The sequence below is a fragment of the Musca autumnalis genome, unplaced genomic scaffold (assembly GCF_047663935.1).
Source record: "Musca autumnalis isolate F117 unplaced genomic scaffold, ASM4766393v1 scaffold_4, whole genome shotgun sequence".
NCBI lineage: Eukaryota > Metazoa > Arthropoda > Insecta > Diptera > Muscidae > Musca > Musca autumnalis.
The window spans coordinates 91,016,897-91,039,009 of NW_027411977.1; the positions used below are offsets into that span (position 1 = coordinate 91,016,897).

At 37.1% G+C, this 22,113-nt stretch overlaps 1 protein-coding gene across 22 annotated transcripts in view; it reads left to right on the forward strand.

Moving 5' to 3' along the window:
* Sarm (sterile alpha and armadillo motif) overlaps nt 1-22,113 on the forward strand; it is a 374,264-nt gene that overhangs the window by 221,883 nt on the left and 130,268 nt on the right. The window contains exon 1 of one of the 22 annotated variants that reach the window (XM_073980136.1): nt 1,322-2,251. The exons of 19 other annotated variants lie outside the window; for them this stretch is intronic. The gene's annotated coding sequence lies outside the window, so the exon portion shown is untranslated. Of the gene's footprint in view, nt 1-1,321; nt 2,252-22,113 lie in introns of those variants that run through there. 2 more of the 22 variants (XM_073980108.1, XM_073980106.1) reach the window with 2 other exon arrangements.

The following is a 22,113-nucleotide window of genomic DNA, read 5'->3' on the forward strand; positions in this document are numbered from 1 at the left end:
ATTTATGAAAGGCGTTCATGAAATGCAGAAATTTGAACCTTGGCAAGACTTTATGAACACTATTCCTAAAATGCAGTATTTATTTTTTCTGTGTAGGTCTACGTGTCGATATATCCCCAATAGACAGGTACCTCTCGATTTTCGGTATTTTGAAGGTTTTAGCCACATTATCTCAAAGAAATCGTTGAAAATTTGCATTTATTCTTCTTTGAGGCTGCAAAACTCTTTTCCAGAAATTTGTCGGTATATGGTCCACGTTTTGATATAGCCCCCATAGAACGGTACCGCCCGATTTTCGGTATTTTCAACGTTATAACCGCATTATTCTAGAGGAATGTGTAAAATTCGGTATATAGTCATCGTTGGGGATATATAGCATTCCTGCAAATAAATTTTGGTCCAGCATTAAGGTTTGGTATAGTCTCCATACAACAGTACCCAGCAAAAATCCTCATTACAAACCTTCTTCCCACCCATTATTTTAACAAGGGCATGTCGCGCGAAATATCTGGTTATTTTGTAACCACTGAAATAAGTAGATACTGAGTAGATTCTGACTACTTATTTCAGTGGTTACAAAATAACCAGATATTTCGCGCGACATGGCCTTGTTAAAATAATGGGTGGGAAAGGAGGTTTGTAATGAGGATTTTTGCTTCTTCTCGGTTTTTGGTATTTTCAAACTTTTAGCGACATCATCATACAGAAATGGGTAGAATTCGGTATAAGGTGTTCGTTGGGAATATACAACATTCCTGCAGAGAATTTTCGGTATAGGTCCACGTTTTGATGTAGCCGCTATAGAAAGGTACCTGCCGATTGTCGGTATTTTGAAGGTTTTAGCCCTATTATCCTACCGAAATTACTGAAATTTGGCATTTAGTAGTCGATATGGGTATAAAAGCATGCCCACAGATAATTGTGTGTATAAATGCACGTTTTAATATAGGCCTTATAAAAGAGGTATTGCTGGTTCTCAGATTGGAAGGTACTATGATACCGCTCGATGTGAAGTTTGAAGCGGTGGGTCTGGATACAAGAGGTTATAACCTTGTACTTTTTAGGTACATCTTGATTTTCAAATCAACAGGAAAATCTTATTTTTTTATTGGAGGTCTTTTTATGTCATTTCCAATTCACTGTGCCCCGAGAAATAAGAGAACGAATTTTTACAATGAGAGTAGGTAGCTATGTATGAGATTTTGTTTTAACAAAAAAAGGGTGTCTTAGCTTCATTCAAAGTTTCTCTTGAAACTGAAAAAAAGAAACAAAGCATGAAAAGCGTCCCACATTTGTTTTATATGTTTTTATGAGAGAGAATATTGAAGAACAAAACAATGGTGAAGAACAACAGCCAGACAATGGGGCTGCTAGCGTGGTTTATTATCTCAGCCAAAAGATACTTGGCATGGTGTTGGTCGCAAACGTTGGGCAAGGTATCAACAAATGTTGTTGCCTGCTGTTATTTATTGAGGGTTAGCTTTTATTCGATTTGTTTGTGTTGTTAGTTTGCTGAATGCGTTTGAGTTGTAAAGTTGTAGTTTTGGTTGGCTCATATTTCTCACGGCGACGCGAAATGTCAACAACAACAATAATAATTAAAAAAACAAAAAAGTGAGCGGCATTAAACATAGATTCAAATTCAATAGACAGCTAGCTACCATTCATTCGCATCCGTCAGATAAAATTTGAAGAAAAAAATAAATAAAAAAGCAAAAAAATCGAAACACGTTCTACACGCGGCCGCGTTCGTTCTATTGGTCGTCTGTCAGTACGTCAATGAGTGAAAAAATTATAAACGGGAAAAACACGCGTATTTTGCAATATGCTCGTTTGTTGTTCGTCAATAGATACGTCGCAGGTGAAGATCCACCAAATAATGTTATAAACAATTTGAGTAAAAGCAACAAAAAAGCCAATTAAATAACAAAACATAAGATAAAATAGAAAAAATAAATAAAAATCAACACAGCTGTAATTGTTGTTTTTCGGCAGCAGAAATCACTTCCGATTTTCTGTAAATGTGGTGAAAAAAATTGTGAAAATAAATAAATAAAATAATAGAATAGAAATTGTGCTTAAAAATAAAGAAATTTAAAAAAATAAAGAAATTAAAAAAAATTAAATCAAGTGTATGCGAAAAATTTATTTTGCTAAATAAATTAAAAAATCAAAGCGAATAATTTCTTTTATTTAAAAAAATGTTTTAAATTTGTTCCGGTTTTTTTTTTCTTCCATTAAGAAAAACAAGGTAATTTTCTTCTATGCCAAAAAATGTTTTATGCGAAATTATGAAATTATTCGTTTGCGGAAAATTTAACTTGCAAGCAATAAAACGTCGTGATAAATTGTGAGAGTAATTTTCTAGTCGCAAAAATTGCCTTTGTATTATTGTTGTTGTTGGTTAAATTAAAATTTACAACACAAAAGAATTAATTTCTGTGTTGATTATGTATTTCCTCAGTAGTGATCACAAATTATAATGTGCAATTAAAACGATTATTTTTTGTATGTATGTTTCCCACTGTTCGTACGCTAAGTATCCACATTTGGGATTTTGAAATGTTACACTCAAAGAAAAATCGGAATTGACCATTACTGAAATCGACAAATTCATAAATGGATTAAAAATAGCCTATTGAAATACTGAAATGAAGCTGAAGTCCGTTGGTCTTTTAACGGACACAACGATAGGAAGGTAGTTTTAAATTGATCTGGTGCCGCTAGGTTAGGTTTCGGGATGTGAAGTCACTAAATTGTGACTGCGCAACTCGGAGACCTTCCGGTCCATTCTGATCATCCAGGGAAAATATAAGGAAAGTACTGCAAAGAAAAGAAAAGATAGGGAAAAGAGAGACAAAAAATTAAAAAAAAGGTTTTAATGAGAATGTGTATAAAGTAATTGAGTAAGAATTTTCAAAAAAGAAAAATAATTTTAAGCATGGTAGAACAAATATAAGGTAAAGTAAATACTACAACAAATATAACTCAACAACAGCCACAAAGGAATTTGTTTTTTATTTTTGCCTTATTAAGGCGAAGGTCATATATAGTGATATTTAATTTATTCTCTTTCGAGTTGAGCTTATTAGACCTATTATATATATTGAAAAATTAGGAGTCTACCGAAGTCCCACGCATTCAACCATTACACTACGTTTCACGGGTGGTTAAGCCGATCTTCAGGCGTATTGAATGTTGTTTTTGTGGCAGATGAAGGCACAGCTTGGGAACTAGTATGTATATCGCACTTCATTAGATTAATGCATTTGCGAAATTATGTCAGTTAATTGAAACTCCAAACTATTCCTATAGTCCTGCTTGGTAATCCCATTTTTCAATGTTCACAAATACTATGGTAAGTTTTATTCCTGCGTCATTAGTAATTGCTCTGTTTATCAGAAGATTTTTGATAATCAATTATTATCTACTAATGGTTCGAAAAGTTGATGGTGGCTCAGAACGCTAAGACGCCGGCAACCTTGACACTCAGTTTGTTTGTAACGTTACTGTCACCGGTACATGTAAACAAAACAAGGAAATGTCTATAAATTATTGGAATTTATACAACTAATATTTTTTCACATTTGATTGAATATTTTGGAAAACATGAATGAAAATTCGTTACAGAAAGTAGAATTCTTGCAAAAATGTTGAGGTCGCTGGAAATTCATTGAAAAGGAGAAGCTGGTTCAGTCTTTTGTTTTTGAAATCAAAGAAGCACATGTTTATTAGGGCTTTATTTTTTTTTTCAAATTTAGCTAAATACCTCACATATTAACAAACGTTGTACCGTCTCTATAAGAGGTGCTTTATTGTGCGGCTCGTCGTTCGGACTTGGAGAAGGTTACATATCATTGATATGAAGGAATCTTTCTGGGAAATAGTTTTTTTTTTGGGAATGATATATTTTTCCTCAAAAATTATATATACCTAATGTACGTCGAAATAGGTAAAAATATATAAAATGTCGTATGAAATTTGACACTAACGTTACAACCCAGTTCAGTCAGCTGTGTATTGCTGTTACCTTTTATTGTTCTATCATGAGTTTTAAGGTAGAAAAAGTTTGGGTGGTGATGGTTTGAAGAAAATTAGAAATACGGTTCACGTGTTCAGGTTGCGTTGTTCCCAGCCATTTCAGTTGAGTAGAAGGTTAGACATGGTGGAAAGTGAACACCCACTAATCTATGCCGCCTACGAGCCAGAGCTGGACACAGGAGGTGCTAGATCGGCTCCGTCTCCTCCTCATCCTCACAGAGTCTGCAATAGTCAGTAACGTCATCATCCCATTTGATGACAAAGGCCCTGATATAGCAGTGTCCAGTGATAACTCCCGTCATTACTCTAACTTCAGCTTTACTCAGGTTCAACAGAGAATTCGTTCTTTTGACTGACAGAGACGGCCATATGGATCTTGACACAATGCACCTAGGTTTATTATGCCATAATTCACTGGCTCTTTCGTCAGATAACGTTTCGATACTTTGGAAAAAGTGACAAATGGGTGCTTTGATGGAGTCAGCGATTGCTAGAACTGTAGATTGCGATCCTCGTCTAGCTAATTGGTTTGCTTTTTCATTACCCATATAGTTGCAGTGTCCTAGTATCCAGCATAGTCGATAGCTGTTAGTTAGCGTTCCCAAGGCTGTTCTACACTTAAGGACGACATCAGTTGCTGTGTAGCCTGTAGGTGTACTCAAGAGATAGCCTTTCACAGTAGACGCCAGCCCCGGTACATTCCTCCATCTTTGAACCATCTGTATAAAAAGCCAGACCGTCCAGAGGGGGGTTACGCGGTTCCAGTCGTCTCTATTAGGGATAACGACATCTATATGTAAAATCTCAGGACTGGTGATACATAGTCGCTTAGTTTACCACGTTGGTTCACAGTGATACATGATTCACGCAACCTTAGGGCACTACGAGTTGCCTGACACTTAATGCTGAGGCCCAGAGGCCTTAAGTTCAGCATTGCGTTCAGAGTAGTTTGGTGCCGCTAAATACCATGTTTATTGTCTACTTGAAATCTTTTTTTGGACTGTGGACTTACATTTTGCTGCCAGTTGGGCCAAAGTTATTCTACTTTCCATTTTGCTATAGTACATATTATGGCGTGCCTAAAATATACTGCTGTTCTGCTCGCAATTGTCTTCGATTGGGATCATCTACCGAGATGAATCTGTAAACAAAATGTTTAAAGCTACCTCACTACCTATGATGTGGAGATTTTTTTTATGTGGAGATTTTTTTTGCATACTGGGAACTCAGATAAAACGGACGGTATCGTTATATGGGGGCTATATCACAACGTGGGCCAAAGCCCACAATCATTGATAGAAACGTTTTTACCATAAATGCCAAAGGACATCCAATCTTGCTCGAAAATGTAGATAAAACCTAAATCGGGGCCGTCTATATGATACCCTACATCACTGTGAATATGTAAAATATATGGGAGCTATATCCAAATCTGGAACGATTTCGATATAATTTGCCACATTTATTTCTAGTCCGAATTTAGTCAGCGTTTGGTGCAGCAAATACGTGAAATCGGACGAAAAAATATATGGCAGTCAACCCCCCAGAACCTCAAATGTAAAATTTCAGGTAGTTCGGCAAAAAACTGTAGCTAAAAACATAAAATACCCGAAAATCGGGTTGTACCGTTATATGGAGGCTATACTAAAACATAAAACTATGTTGACCATTTTTGGTGAAGAAGTATCGTGACTCCCAAGAACCTCCAATGTCAAATTTGGGGTTGTTTAGTCAAAAAATTTTTCTAAAACCCTGAAAGTACCAAAAAGCGGGGGGTACCGTTATATGGAGGCTATACCAAAACATTGGACCTATGTAGACAATTTTTGGTGAAGAAGTGTTGTGACGCCTAAGAACATAAAATGTCAAATTACAGCTAGTTCGGTTAACAGTTGCAGCTAAAATCGTCAAAATACCCAAAATCGGGAGGTCCCGTTATATGGGGGCTTTTTCAAAGTGTAGACCTATCTTGACAATTTTTGATGGAAAAGTATTGTAACTGCAGGAAGCCTTTAATGTAGCTAAAATCCTCAAAAAACCGAAAATCGGGAGGTACCGTTATATGGGGGCTACACCAAAACATGAATCTATGAGGACGATTTTTAGTGAAGGAGCTTCATGACCACTGAGAACATAAAATGTCAAACTACAGCTAGTTAGGTTAACAATTGAAGCTAAAATCCTCAAAATACCGAATACCGTTAGTTTTTTGAATATACGTTTTTTATCACTAGGAACCCTAAATGTCAAATTATAGCTAATTCGGTCTAAAAATGTGACTAAAAACGTCAAAATGCCTGATATCGGGCGGTAACGTTACCTGCCTGTTTGTCACGGTTTTCGGAATGAGAAGTGCTTTGATTAAGCAATTGGGCCTGTTGAGGGGAATATGCTGTGGCTATCTGTTGTGATTGCAGCTTACCGAAGTCCAACTTCCGCGTTGTGTCTGTTCGTACTTCATTTGCTACGTTTAATCGCTTACTTAACTTTGCTGTAATAAGGTGTTGATGGTCTGAGTCTTTGTTTGCTCATCGGAACGTTCGTACATCCAACACGCTCGATGAATGTCTTCCATTTATCACAACGTGATCAATTTTATTTCTCTATTTTATTAATTTTTTGTTCATCTGTTGACATCCAGGGGATATATGAATGCCGAGAGGCTTAAGGTAGAATTAGACGTGACATAGCCATAACGCCATAACCATAGAAAACCAAACCCCAATTGCTTTCTTATGGTTATGGCCATGGCATTATGTTATGTCACTACTAATTGAATACATTGATTTCCATAGGTTAGATTCAATCAGCTGATTGATATGGCCTTATGGCGTTAAGGTTATGTCACGTCTAATATTTTTTCCACAAACATCCCATAAGGGACAAGGGAGACTTCTCTCATATCAATGAGTGCACCCCGATTCATATTAGCTCAATGATATGGGACCTACAGTTTATCGCCGAGTCCGAACGGCGTGTCTAAGACACCACTTTTGTAGAGACGTTTTTCATGGCTGAAATACTCAGGAAATGTCGCCAACATTACTGAGGGATATTTTGCCACCGTTGAAAAGTGTTTTGATGTTGCCTGGCCGGGGAATCAAACCCACGACATTATGTGTGCAAGGCCGGTGTGCATACCATTGCACCACGGTGGCACCCACGTCTAATACTACCTTTAAATCTGGTACGGCTGCAGAGTCTATCAGCCTCATTCCATTGCCAGATGTTCCACTGTGGAGACTAAATTTCCCGACTGCTGGGACAAGTATGTATGTATATTCAACTTTCCGAATTTGGACGTTAAAATCGCCTAGAATAATTTTAATGTTATGGGCAGGACACCAATCATAATGTATGTGTCTTTGGTCTGTTCGTCCTTGTCTGCTGTTGGAACATGAGCGCATATAAAGCTGATGTTCAAGAATTTCGCTTTTATCCGTATTGTTTCAAGTCGTTCATTCACTGGGGTGAAGCTAAAGACCAGATGTTTTAACCTCCGATCAACTACAAATCCGCAACCAAATTCATGCTTTATGTCATGGCAGATATAAAACTGTACGGTATTGTTGTGATGCCTTTCCCAATCCATCATATTTTCTGTGTGGCAACTTATCTATAAGGAGTGTGGGCATTCCAGGTGCAGATTCGCAGATCATGGTCCTTAAAATGTGTGCTGGGCTTGTCAACTTTATTGGGATTGTTTTTGATCTTTGTTTGTTTTTCATAGTACGATGTATTTTGTACATAGTATCGGCGTACAGAAATAGGGCCCCAAGGATATAACACCGCTAATAGAAAATGAAACAAGTACTATAAGGAAACAACCACAAAACCTTGGGTCTCTTTGGGAAAGCTTAATAGTGTAGGAAAAACATGAATTTAGGAAAACTCTGGATGGCGTAGCCAGTTTCTGGACATACCCAGGACGGAAATCTTAAGCCCCGACTGAAGACCGGCTAAACTTTAAAGTGTAGGAAAAACATAAATATATATAAATATTGGATCGCGTAGCATTTTTATATACCCCAGAGGTGAAAATTTTAAGCTATGTCGAAGCCCGCTCATTTGCGCCACAGTTTTTTGTACGAGGGGCACTAAAAAACGTTCTGGCCTAGGCACCAATCAGTTTCGCCAGGCGTTTTTTTTTTTTTGAAAAGTTTGACAGTTTTTAGCCGAAGCGTACTCAGAAAAGTTTGACATACAACATGTGTTGGGTTGTTTACAGTGCCTTAAAAAAATCACTTTGCCAAAAAACGGAGTGCATCCATCAAATTAAATCTTTGTATGTCGATAAAGGGACATCCTATATCACTATGAAAAACTGGTTTAATGAATTCAATCGTGGCCGACACTCGCGAAAAAGCGATGATGGTGAGGGACACCCAAATCGACCGTTGTGCCACAAAAAAATAAGCTGTGCGTGAACGGATAACGCAGCATCGCCATGTTATTCGACTGTTTAGGTCTTCGAAAGCGAGCCAAATCCAAAGAAAGCTGTTCAGGGAAAAACACCTTCGAAACAAATGGTCGCCTCTTTCTGCGGCAAATCTGACCATGTGGCGACTAAGAAATTCGAAAAACGAACAAGAGAAAACGAATCGTTCTGCATCATGTCAATGCGAGCTCTCACACATCGATTCACACCAGCGCCAGTTTGAACGGTCAAAACGTGGAATTGATGGGTCATGCACTGTATAGCCCTGACCGGGGATCCAATGACTTGATCTGATTCCAGAACATCAAGAAAAAAGGAGTGGTCAACGATTTTCGTCGCCAGTAGATGCTGTAAAAGCGTTCAAAAGCCATGTTTTGGAGGTGTCTCAATGAAGCCACTCTGAACAACCCAACACATGGTCGGTCGTATGTCAAAGTGTCCTGAGTATGCTTTGGCTAAAAATTGTCAAAATTTCCAAAAATATTTCAAATGACTCCAAAAATATGTCAAATGGCGACACGGCGTGTTGCCTAGGCCAGAAAGTTTTTTAGTGCCCCCTCCTACAAGTTTTCGGATCAAATATTCAATTTTGCGTTTTAGATAAAATAGACGACCGGTTCTTCAGTCGGGATTTGAGACTTCAACACTTGCACAGATGTCAACACCGGCAACGCATGCAAAATTTTCTTCGAAATGTTTTGGGTATTATGTTCCAATTATTATGAGGGTTATGTCTCCGAAATCCAAACATATTTTTGCCCAAAATTCAAAAATGCATTTTGGTGCCAATGAAAATTTCATAGTTTGGGATCTCTTTGTTTTGGGGCCATTTTTCAAATTGAAAAAAAAAAAAAAACAAAAATTGGGGTAAATTTTCAATTTCTTTTGGGGTATTATTAAAAGCAGTTTCCCAGTTGACACGACGGGAACCCAGTGTCCACTTGAGATGAGAGAGAAATCCAAATAAATCCAGGGTTTTGCCATGTTAAAGCCGATCAGCGCTGTTGCAAGGTGTCTTCCACCCCTACCTCTACCATCACTGTACATTATTGCTTAAATCTACACATTTTAATCACGACGATCTTTTTATTTTATATTGCCCCCTATAGTGTGAAAAGGTGAGCTGAATAATTGTCGATAATTTTATTGGCCACTAGCCAATTGTCATAACAATTAAATTCTGCTTTTTGGTAGTTTATTCCCAATATTAATGTGGTAGTCTTTCATTTATAATTGTGTAAATAAACGAAAATAAAAATAATTCTACGAAAGCAGCTGCAGGGCAGTAGTCAGACGCCAGAAGCTCTACGTAATGATAAAACACAAAGACACATTTGTTCAAAGAACAAACACTAGACAACAACTAGCCGTTGTTGTTGTAAAAAAACACAAAAATATTACTTTTTTAATTAATTGTAAATATGTTCAATTTGTTGCTGTTGTTGTTGGACGAAACTGATATGTTTGTGAGTAGTTTATCGATAACGCAGAATGTGTAACACGAATAACAAGGAAAAAAGTACAAGCGGCAAATTAAAAACTGTGAATTATTTTTTTAGTTTTGTTTTGATGTAAAAAACTGTAAAAGATTACAATTGTTATTATTTTTTGAGATTTCAGATTGTTGTTGATGTTCTTCTATTTTATTTTTCATTTTTTTTTTTAGTTTCTGACAAGCTTCATTTATGCCAGTGATAAAGTCAATCTTTAGAACTTTGTTGTTGTACACAACAACCAAACTCATCATTTTACACTCGAGAAAACAAATCAGTAGACAGATTGGGGCTAAAATAAATTGATTGACTGAAGAGGCAGTAGTACGTCATTTTATAGATTTGATAAGAGTAATTTAAGGCGTGCTGTGTAGGATTTTAGTTACACATATCCGGTAGATGACTCTAAAGTTGATTATATCTGTTATTCTGTATGGGATTGTCCCTCAAAAAGAAATTGTACCGTCGTAATTGGGAACGTAATGACAACCTGCTGCTCGATACGTTTAAAAATGCTGCTGTTGCTGTGCAGCGCCAATTACTGTCTCACATGCTTGGGTAGTAACAAATAAAAAAGTATCAGTCGACAGAGATATACCCGCAGCCCATGTGGATTGAAACTTTTTTGGACATTTGAACTTGCCGACATAAAAGTAGATTAGGATTAAAGTTCAAAAGTGTTGCGGAGGAGGTACTTAAAGGAATGGACCGACATAGTCTATTATGGAAGTGGATCTTATTTTGGGAGACATATCTTTTCGATAGATATCGCGGCCACTAGTAATTTCAGTGGGTCATCGTATAACTTTTGGGCCAGTATGCCAGGAAGCAAGGACTTGTCCACGGAAAACATAATATCGCTGTAAACAGGACCATATCGAACAGCATCGGTATGCATTTCCAAAGGATTTTCGAACAGACCCTAAACTGCACTTGGACACAAATGTTGAACTTTTGTGGGGGAGGTATCCTAAGGAGAGGACTGATATGGGCCATCTTAGAAGTTTAACTAAATTTGGACAAATTTTTAGGAGACCCAAAGTTTGGACCAAATTGGTTGATCGTTAAAGAGACATAGTGCATACCATTTTAGCGACATTTTTTAAATATTGGGGGAAGTACCAGAAGCTGTGGACCGGTATTGCCCATCTTTGGACTGAAACTGAAGTTTGGACAAAATATGACGAAGGCCAAATTTTGGACCAAATCGGTTGAAAAGTTCGAGTGTTATCGTTCTCTTCAGCCACTAAATATAGTGCCATAGGCGTTTTTATACATTTCGGTCTGTTTTCTCAAGAAGTATGGACTTGTCCCTAAAAAAAACAATTACCGTCGTAATTAAGGCAGCGAATGCAAGTTGCTTCTACAAAAATCAAAGCGATTCGAAAGCAGGTCTTAAAGTAAATTTGTGTGATAGGTACCCGAAGGAGTGGACAAATAAAGTCCATATTCGAACCTGATCTTTGTTTGGTAGATATGTTTGAATGTGTAAAGTATGGACCAAATCGGTCACGCCCAAATCGGTCACGCCCTTGTGCGCACAATTTTTCAGAACATTTGTGGGGGAGGTATCTGAAAGAGTGGACCGATATGGCTTATCTCCAAACTTAAACTAAGTGTGGACAAAACATTTTACGAAGGCCAAATTATGAACCATATCGGGAGATCCGTTCGAGAGTGCACTCCAGCCAGCCAGACAGACAGACTGACAGACGGACGGACGGACATGGCTCAATCAACTCCAAATTGTCTGAAACGGATTTCGTCCAAACATACTTGGGGTCTAAAACCATTATTTCGATGAGGCACATTTTGCCCGTATGAAAGTGTATATACCCTCGTTAGCATAAATGCTAAGGGTTTAAAAAACTATTCGTTATGAAGTTTTAAGTTTCACCCTAATTTTATTTTCTCCCTGTTGACTTGATTCGGACATAAAATTATTAGTGTTCGTTTTCAATAAAAATCATAGTATCCCACAAAACATCTCAAATCAATTTATTGATAGAAGGGTTGTGCTATAAATAGTACACCCCACCCTCTATCTATCAGATTTAAAAAAGTAATTCAACATCAAACAAAACGCCACTTTGACTACAGCCGATATTATCTAAATTGCTTCTGAATGCGATTCGGATTCAAACAAATACGCCAATATCACATAAAATACTTTGTGTGGTACTATTTAATGGATTTTTCTCCATAAGTGTCCAAGCACCAACCAATCAACCAACCATCAAATGCGCGGGGTGGAGAAAAGGAAAATAATTTGTAAATACATAAATGATTGTGTCTATAGGCAAATTGAAAAATCAATAGGCAATATGTTTTACAATAATAGCATGTAATGAAAAAAGTTGTCTCTTTGTAGTATAATTTCCAAATAATTATTTTGTTTAATCCATGAATTTCTTTATGGATCTCCATAGAATATTTAAAAACCAATTTCACATTAATTTTTTGTATTTAAAAGCAATTTAAGCTAAACAAAGTTAACACGTTCCACCCCACTACACAAGATTACTTGTGTATATGCATCGGTATATAGCAGTTTATTTCACTTTACTAATTTAATTGATCACCTTTTTGTTTGTGTTATTTCCATTATGTTTTGTTTTAGACGCCCGACTGTCTTATCATTTGCATTCTCAAATGGAATCATGTGTTTTGTTGGCAGTGTTGCCGTTCTGAAACTACAATGCTCATAGATGAGAAAAATTAAAAAACAAAAAAAAAAATCGCCGGAGCGCTTTTTAAATAAATCGCGATTCAACTTGACATTTTTAGGGGTTGTTTAGGTTTTCACGATTTTGCTTAGAAACCGCAAGTCCTATCAAAATAAAACTGAAGAAAATGTTGTAGCGATGAAAATTCTCTACAAGATTGACCTTTACGGTATTTTCGTAGGTTTTACCATTTTTGAGATATTGAAGTTCAAACTGGGTCAGTGTCATTGACTGTATCGCCCCCTTATAAAACAATGTCATGAAGGGTGCGCCTTAACTAACTTTTAATGAAAACCGCTTACACAGGGGACGTTTTTGTGAATTCTGTAACAGCAATGTTCATAGATGAGAAAAATCCAAAAACAAGAAAAATCGCTGTAGGGATTTTTAAATAAATCGCGGTCAAAATTCACATTTTTAGGTGTTTTTTAGGTTTTCACGATTTTGCTTGCAAATCGCAAGTCCAATCGAAATGGAGCTAAAGAAAATGTTGTAGTCCTGAAAATTCTCTACAGGATTGACGTTTATGATTTCTTCTCAGGCTGTACCATTTTTGAGATAAAGAAGCTCAGTTTACATTTTTAGGTTTTTTTGTTAGGGTTTCGCAATTTTGCTTGAATACGGCAAGTTTTATCGGCATGGTATCTGAGAAAATCTTATAGCTGTGAAAATTCTCTACAAGACTGACTTATGTAATTTTTCCTAGGTTGTACCATTTTTATACCCTACACCACTATGTGGTAAGGGGTATTATGTCTTTGTGCATTTGTATGTAACATACAAAAGGAAACGAAATAGACCCATAGTTCCTTTTGGGGATATACATATAATCACTTTCTGAGTCGATTTATGCATGTCCGTCCGTCTGTCTGTCTGTCTGTCTGTCCGTCTGTCCATGTATTTTTGTTCGCAACGTACAGGTCGCATTTTTTGTCCGATTCAGCTGAAAATTGGGGACTACAACTTTTTTAGCCATAGGAAGAACGCTATTGCTTTTGGTGAAAATCGGTTCAGATTTGGATATAGCTCCCATATATATTTTCGCCCGATTTGACGTATTTGCTGCACCAAACACGCTATATACGTCCAATTTTGACGAAATTTTGAATGTGTGACTGAATTCCGTTTCGAAATAAATGTGCCGAATAATATCGAAATCGGTTTAGATTTGGATATGGCTCCCATATATATGTTCGCCCGATTTCACGAATTTGCTGCACCAAACACGCTATATACGTCCGATTTTAATGAAATTTGGAATGTTTGACTAAATTCGGTCTAAAAATAAGTGTGCCAAATTATATAGAAATCGGTTCAGATTTGGATATAGCTCCCATATATATTTTCGGTCGATTTCACTTATTTTATGTACCACACACGCTATATATGTCCGATTTCAATGAAATTTGGAATGTGTGACTGAATTCGGTCTAGAAATAAATGTGCCAAATTATTTCGAAATCGGTTCAAATTTGGATATAGCTCCCATATATATTTTCGGCTGATTTCGCGTATTTGCTGCTCCAAACACGCTATATAAGTCCGATTTCAATGATATTTGGAATGTGTGACTGAATTCGGTCTGGAAATAAATGTGCCAAATTGTATCAAAATCGGTTAAGATCTGTATATAGCTCCGATTTATATTTTACATATTCACAGTGGTGTAGGGTATCATATAGTCGGCCCCGCCCGACTTTGATCCTTTCCTTACTGGTTTTAGATATATAAGTTTAAGTTGGGAAATTGCAGTCATGACATTGTTTTATAAGGAGACGATACAGAATTGAATTAAATATGAATTGTCCCAATTTCAACTTCTATATCACAAAAGTTGTAAAACCTACGAAAATATCATTAAGGTCAATCTTGTAGAAAATTTTGATAGCTACAACACTTTCTTTATTTCCATTTTGATAGGACTTGCGGTTTCCAAGCAAAATCGCAAAAATCTAAACAACCCCTAAAAATGTCAACTTGAATCGCGATTTATTTAAAAAGAGCTCCGGCGATTTTTTTTTGTTCTTTGATTTTTCTTATCTATGAACATTGTAGTTTCAGAATCCGCAAAAACTTCCCAGGTGTAAGCACCTTCCATTTAAATTTGATTCAAGAGCAACGTGTAGTGTGATGGCTTTCCGTTGTTTTTATACGCTCAGCATTTATATACACTTTCATACGGGCAAAATGTGCCACATCGAAAAAATGGTTTTAGACCCCAAGTATGTTTGGACGAAATGTGTTTCTGTCTGGCTGGCTGGTGCACACGCTAACTCTCGAATAGTTGAACTGATTCGGTTAAAATTTTGGCTTTCGTAATATTTTGCCCAAACTTAGTTTAAGTTCGATAATGTTCGGAAAATTTGTGCGCACGATAACTCTTGAAGGGAGTAACCGATTTGGTCCATACTTTGCCCATCGTAAAATGTGTACCTTACTTAGATAATGTTTCAATATAGACTCAATCGGTCCACTCCTTCGGGTACCTCCCACCCAAAATTTCGAAAAAGTTCAGTTTAGGCCCATCGCTCGAATCACTCCGATTTTTGTTTTTGCAACTTGTAGTCACTGCCCTCCATACGACGGTACAAGTTTCATTAGGGGCAAGTCCATACTTCCTGAGAAAATAGCCTGGAAGTTGCAAAAACCCCCTATGACACCGTGTGAGGTTGTTAGAGCACAAGATAACTCTAGAACGGATCCGCCGATTCGGTCCAAAATTTGGCCTCAGTAATATTTTGTCCAAACATAGTTTAAGTTTGAAGATAAGCCATATCGGTACACTCCTTCAGGTACCTCCCCCACAAAAGTTCAAAAATGCTCGGAAAATTTGTTCATACGGTAACTCTTGAAGGGAGTGGCCGAATTGGTCCATGCTTTACACATCCTAATATATCTACAAGATAGAGATCAGGTTCAAATATGGACTATATTTGTCCAATCCATCCGGTACCTCCCACACAAAATTTCGGATGAGTTCACTGTAAGACCTGCTATCGAATCACTTTGGTTTTTGTTGAAGCAACTTGCATTCGCTGCCTCAATTACGATGGTAAACGTTTTTCAGGGGCAAGTCCATACTTCTTGAGCAAACAGCTCGAAGGGTGCAAAAACCCCCTGTGGCGGTCGGAGAGCACGATAACTCTCGAACTGTTCAACCGATTTGGTCCAACATTTGGTCTTCGTCATATTATATCCAAACTTAGTTTCATGGGGCAATACCGGTCCACAACTTCCGGTACTTCTCTCCAATATTTAAAAAATGTCACTAAAGTGCTAGGACGATATCACTTGAATAGGGCACCCAACTTGGTCAAAACTTTGGATCTCCTAATATTTTGTCAAAATTTAGTTTAACTTCTAAAATGGCCCATATCGGTCCTCCCTAAAAAGTACCTCCCCCACAAAAGTTCAACATTTGTGTCTTAGTGCAGTTAATTCCTAATCCACATTTTTGTCGGCAAGTTCAAATGCCCAAAAAGGGCCCCGAAATTCTGAAGAGACTTTAAATACATTCGATCTGTCCGTAGGTGAAAGTTTCACTTCACATTGGCTGAGGGTATATATCCGTCGCCAAAGCCGACTGACACTTTTTTACTTGTTATATTACTTTTTAGCCTTCGAGAGTTATCGTTAACACCAGACGGACGGACATGGCTAAATCGACTCCAAATTGTCTGAAACGAATTTCGTCCAAACATACTTGGGGTCTAAAAAACTGCCTTTATTACCCATAAGAACGTTAAAAACTTGGGTTTGGGCATTGGCGGGGTGGAGTTTACGCATTGGCAGATGTACTTGAAAAGTACAAGGCTGACATTACTGCCATACTGGAAATACGATGAAACGGAAAAAGGCGTCACAAGAACACCTAAAGGTGACGCACTGTATTATAGCTGCCATGACACAAAGCATGAGTTTGGTTGCGGATTTGTAGTTGGTCGGAGGTTAAAACATCTGGTCTCCAGTTTCACCCCAGTGAATGAAAGACTCGCTGCAATTCGATTAAAAGCAAAATTCTTCAACATCAGCTTTATTTGCGCTCATGTTCGCACTGAAGACAAGGACGAACTGGCCAAAGATATATTTTATGAGCGCTTAGCAGAAACATATGACCGTTGTCCTGCCCATGACATTAAAATTATTCCATGCGATTTTAATGCCAAAATTAGAAAGGAGAATATCTATGGCCCAACAGTCGGGAAATTCAGTCTCCACAGTGAAACATCTGACAATGGTATGAGGCTGATAGACTTTGCAGCTGCAAGAAAAATGGTAGTTAGCAGTACCAGATATAAGCATCTCGATATTCATAAGGGCACCTGGTTGTCGCCAGATCAAAGAACAAGAAATCAAATTGATCACGTTGTGATAGATGGAAGACATGCATCAAGTGTGTTGGATGTACGATCGTTCCGAGGTGCAAACATAGACTCGGACCACTACCTTGTTGCAGCAAAGGTACGTACCAAATTAAACGTAGCAAAGTGCGAACAGACACAACACGGAAGTTGGACATCGGTAAGCTGCAATCACAACAGATAGCCACAGCATATTCCACTCAACTGGCCCAACTGCTTAATCAAAGCACTCCTCGTCCCGATAACATCTCAGAACAATAGCAAAACATTGCCCACTCCATGCAAACAGCCGCAAAATCAGTACTTGGTTACCAGAGACCTCCACCAAGGAATCCATGCTAAGACCAGAAGTGTCGTACTTCTACCGAAGAGAAAAATGCGGCATATAGTGCTACTTTACAATCAGTAGCAACGCGTAGCGCACGAGAAAGGTATCGGGAGAAAACGAGACAGGAGAAACGTCTTTTCCGCAGGAAAAAGAGAGAGATGGAAAAGCGGGAGTGTGAATAAATCGAGATGTACAGGAGACAGAATGAAGTCCGAAAATTCTACCAAAGAGTGAAACATCAAACTGATGGCTTTGGAACTGGCACATCCTCCTGTAGAGACCAGCAAGGTAATCTGTTAACTGATACAGATAGTGTGCTAAGGCTATGGAAAGAGCATTTTTCCAAACTGTTGGTATCCAATAGTAGCGAAGTCGACGAAGATACCACAGATACAATCCCAGAAGATGGTATAGAATGTATACCACCCGGCCAAGATGAGGTAAAGACAGCAATAAACCTGCTGAAGAATATTAAGGCAGCAGTAGCTAATGGCCTACCAGCCGAGCTGTTTAAAACCGGAGGCGACACGCTGATTAGGTGTATGCATCAGCTAGTTAGCTCCATCTGGCAGGAAGAACGCGTACCCGACGATAGGGGCATAAGTCTTCTCGCTATCGCCCACAAGATAGTGTCAGGGATATTGTGCGAACGACTAAAGCCGATGGTCAACGAAATAATTGGACCATACCAATGCGGCTTTAGACCTGGCAAGTCCGCCATTGGCCAGATATTGACCCTGCAGCAAATCCTGGAGAAGACCCAAGAGATGCAGATCGACACCTACCTCCTTTTTGTCGATTATAAAGCAGCCTTCGACAGCCCGCTACGTTCAAAGGTATTCCCAGCAATGTCTGAATTTGGTATCCACGCAAAGCTCATTCGGCTTTGTAAAATGACTCTAACTGACACAAGGTCTTCAATTAAAATAGGAAAAAACTTCTCCGAAGAGTTTTGTACCAAAAGAGGTTTCAGGCAAGGAGACAGCCTTTAGTGTGATCTTTTCAACATTCTGCTAGAAAAGGTTATACGAGAGGCAAACGTCAAAAGAAGTGGCACAACCTACACCAATAGCCACATGTTACTTGCTTATGCTGATGATATAGGCATCATGGGACGATCAGTAAAGGAAGTAACTGGTACCTTTAGGAAGGTCGAAACAGAATCTGAGAAAGTGGGTCTGGCGGTGAACGGCGAAATGGCCAAATTGATGGTGTCAACGCGCAAAGCGTCCATAGAGCTCGGACCAACTGTGAAAGTTGGTACCTATAATTTTGAGGTAGTTGAAGACTTCGTCTACCTCGGCACCGCCGTAAAGACAACAAACGACATCAGTTGTGAAATAAAAAGAAGAATTGTATTGGCCAACAGATGCTACTAGTTTGGCTTAAGTAAGCACTTTAAAAACAAAGTCACATTTCGTCAAACCAAAATAACGCTTTACAAAACACTGATACTACCCGTGCTGATGTATGGTTCCCAAGCGCGGGTACTTGCACAAGCAGATAAGGCAGTGCTTGGCGTGTTTGAGAGAAAAATTCTTCGAAAGATCTACGGAACGATCTGCGTTGACGGTGAATATAGACGTCGCATGAACCACGAGCTGCATCTGCTATACAACGACATCAATATTGTTAAACGTATCGAGATGCAGCGATTGCGTTGGCTAGGCCATATAATAAGAATGAGCGATGATGAACCCGCTAAAAAGGCGTATAAATTCGAGCCGCATGGCGGTGCACGCAGAATTGGCAGGCCAAAGAATAGATGGCGCAAACAAGTGGACGAAGAGATGACAAGGCGCGGTATTCCAGAAAGCGAAGCACGAAACAGAGAGAATTGGAGTTTTTTTTAGTGCGGTCTATGGAACAAATGTTCTGTAATGGGTCAGCTAAGTAAGTAAGTAATATATTTGGTTCCAAACATAATTTGTTTGTGTCCAAACAAATATATAAAGTGGCTCTATTATTTCGCACATCTCTTTACAGGCTCTGCCTTGCCTAATACAAAGACAACTCCCAAATTGGAAAAATGTTGACTGAATTTTATTTATGGGATAATGTTCCACTATAAAAATGCAAATTGCGCCATAAAACACTTTTCAGAAGTGACGTAGAAACGTTTAATGCGTTGTAACTTCAGTGGCTCTATTATTTCGCACACCAGTGTATATAGGGAAAATATTGATAACCCAGATCGGACTTTGTAAAATTACGTATTTTAGTACTATAAACTAAAATAACGTCATCAGGATAAGTCATAGGTTCCTGATACTGTATGTGAAAATGCGGGGATAGTCTACGGCTATTGTTTATTTTTTACGAAAAAACATCAATAAAATATATTTTGTGAACGCAGATAACGAAAATGTAAATAAAAACGGTAGATTGTGGTCCTAAATCATAAAAAACGAAAGCTTCTGTAGATGTTAAATATTATAGCTACAAATTTCTTTTGTTCAGAGACTCATAATGAAATTTGATTTGGAACATTTCTTCTTTTGACACAATCCCCAAAAAGTGAAGTATTTTAGGAGATTTTGACTCAGTATGGAATAAATTTTAATTAAGAGTCTACAAGGTTAATAAATAATTGCTACCTCTAATATCTAATTTTGTAACGTAATTTTCTTAACAAAGTATTTTACTTAGATATCTAGTTTGTTCTGGGACTTACAGTGAAATTTTGTGTAGAATATTTTTTCTTTTAAAACCCTTCGTCTAAAACTAAATTTCATGTTACTTTCATGCATCAACTCGAAAAAAGAACGAAACAAATTTATACAAAAAATATTTGGGTGTTTTGTTGGCAAATTTGATGTATATAATTTCTTGATATATATTGCAAATACATATTTCATTTTTACGGCGACTTATATTGAAATTTGTTGGAGAATATTTTTGTCTTTGACTTCTTCTATCTAGAATGAAGTTTTGTGTGACAAAACATAATAAACTCAAATAAAGTACATCATTAACCCTAAAACGTGATTTTACTTTTGGCAAATTCCTGGCCTTTAGGTACGATTGAGAGTTTTGGTGTATTCGGGGTCCTATAGTAAAATTTTATGACAAGTAATTTTGTAGAATATTTCGATCTGATGCGATCACATTTTAAAGGAGTTTTTAAACGGTTTTGAAAAAAGGCAGGAAAAAGACCCATTTAATGACTCGCATGAGGGTTAATTTTTTTCATAAAAAGATACCCCGCATTGTTGTCAGTAATATTGCCAAAGACACCTTATACCTAAAATGCAAGGATTCCAAGGAATCTGATGTCGAATATTTCAAAACCTGTAGAAATATAGGGAACTTGCCTCGCCTATTTAGGTTACTTCCAGACGTAAACTTTCAAAACGCCGATACTCGTATCTTCTTTTTTGCGGTACTCTTTCATAATCTGACCAAATTATCTTATAATTATTTTTTGTGTTGTACAGTGTAATGAAATTTATCAAATATGGATATGGTATGAGTTTGTAAAAAAGTCACCGGCTTAATGGCAATGTTTTGCAGGAGTCCTAGCTTTCAAAAAATTATCGACATTAATTAGAAAAATTACCAATAATTTTGTAATTAAATAATCTCACTAATTCTCTTGTTGCGGTTCACTCGAATTTAATGCCTTTCAACTCTATTTATTATTAGAATACATTTTTTACAATTACATACATTAAAACATATGCAGAAAGTAATAACTCAAGAAAAAAACATTTAAAATTAATTATAATCCTCATCGCCACATCAACTCGTTGTCAATAGATTTGTGTTAAATAATTCAAAATCAAGTTGTTTATTTGAATCGTGACTTTAGATTTGTTTGAGCAATTCTATTAAGGGGCGGTTTTCAATGGATTAATCTGTACGAATGTAAAAAAAATAATAACATATTTATATGCAGGTAAAATATATAGCTTACTTAAATGTAACTACTGTTTAATACCCTACAGCTTTATAGAGCATGAAATCACATGAAGTAATTAAAGTTAATATATGGCCTGTTTCACAAAGACGATTCGAATACAAATTCGTTCGAACATCTACCAAACTTTTATTTTTTTGACAAATATTTGAACGGTTTTTATTTCAATAAAACAAACATTTCCTACATCAACAGGAGTAATTCGAACGAATTTCATTTCGAATCGTCTTAGAGAAACAGGCCATTAGACATTAACATTGGAAAAACAACAACAACAATTCTCAAGAAAATTCGAACTATGTACTTAAAATTTATTTTTGTTTTTAAAAAATTGTATTAGATTTTTTTTTTCAAATATGATGTGAATCATCTATTCGTTTTTTTTTTTGTAGGGTAATAATTCGGCCACATTAAATATTCAATTAATATTGATTAATGATCGAAATAAAATGAATGAAACAATTTTGTTGCATGAAACTAAGACGAACACAAATGAAATGCTTGTTGATCTGTGAGCTGTCAAAAAGTCCAATCATCATTTACTATATTTATGAGAATTGAACATACATACATAGAAAGGTATGTGTGTAGGTATACATATGTATGTATTTATAGAAATGTCAATGTACCTTTGACTGCAGTTTCAATGTTAACTCGTAGCTGTGAGATGTTAGTGGAAGAGAAAAGGCAAAGTCCGGATTTTTTTCGTGCAAAACTTGCGAGTACATTGGTACTCAAGAGAAGAGAAAAAGTAATGAAAATAAATAGGTATATCAGCATGGACGTAGCCAGGAATAGCTAGGGAGG